The sequence below is a fragment of the Nannochloropsis gaditana genome (genome assembly GCF_000240725.1).
Source record: "Nannochloropsis gaditana CCMP526 unplaced genomic scaffold scaffold640, whole genome shotgun sequence".
Classification (NCBI taxonomy): Eukaryota; class Eustigmatophyceae; order Eustigmatales; family Monodopsidaceae; genus Microchloropsis; species Microchloropsis gaditana.
In genome coordinates this window covers 6,839-7,449 of record NW_005803313.1, presented here as the reverse complement: position 1 = coordinate 7,449, position 611 = coordinate 6,839, and positions in this window count along the sequence as shown.

Below are 611 nucleotides of genomic sequence, written 5' to 3'. Positions count from 1 at the left end.
TCCCACCCGCAGCCCTCTCTTCCTCCGACCCCCTCTCTCTTCCTCCCCCTCTCCCCCACCTGTCCTTTCTTCCTTTACACGGTGTTTCCTCCGACTGACTTTCTTCGCCCTAACCCCCAGCTCTCCCAGGTGGCTCTTGCCATCTTCCCCCTTCAGGCTTCCTCCCCTCCTTCCCTCCCTCCTTCCCGTTCCATCATCCCCCAAGCCCCTTTCTCCCTCCTCCCTCCTCCCTCCTCCTTCCTCCCTCCCTCTCCCAGCACTGAAAAATTTGGCCGGGTGCTTATCCTCGTCAAATTAAGGCCCGCTCCCTGCTGACCCCATCCCTTCAGCTCATCCCGCCTACCCTTCGTCTCCTCCACCCCTGCCGATCCTCCTTCTTCCTCCTCCCCCTCCTCCTTCTTCCTCCTCCTCCTCCTTCTTCCTTTCTTTTTTTCTTCCCTCTAATTCCTCTATTCCTCGCCCTTCCTTCCCACCCTGACCTTTACAAGTCCCTCCTCTCCCCCTCACCCTTCCGCCCTTCCGCGCCCTCCACATCCCTCATCTCCTCCGCAACAAACCCTTCCTCCCCTTTCCTGCCTCGCTTCCCGTACCTCCCCTTCCCTTCCCATCTC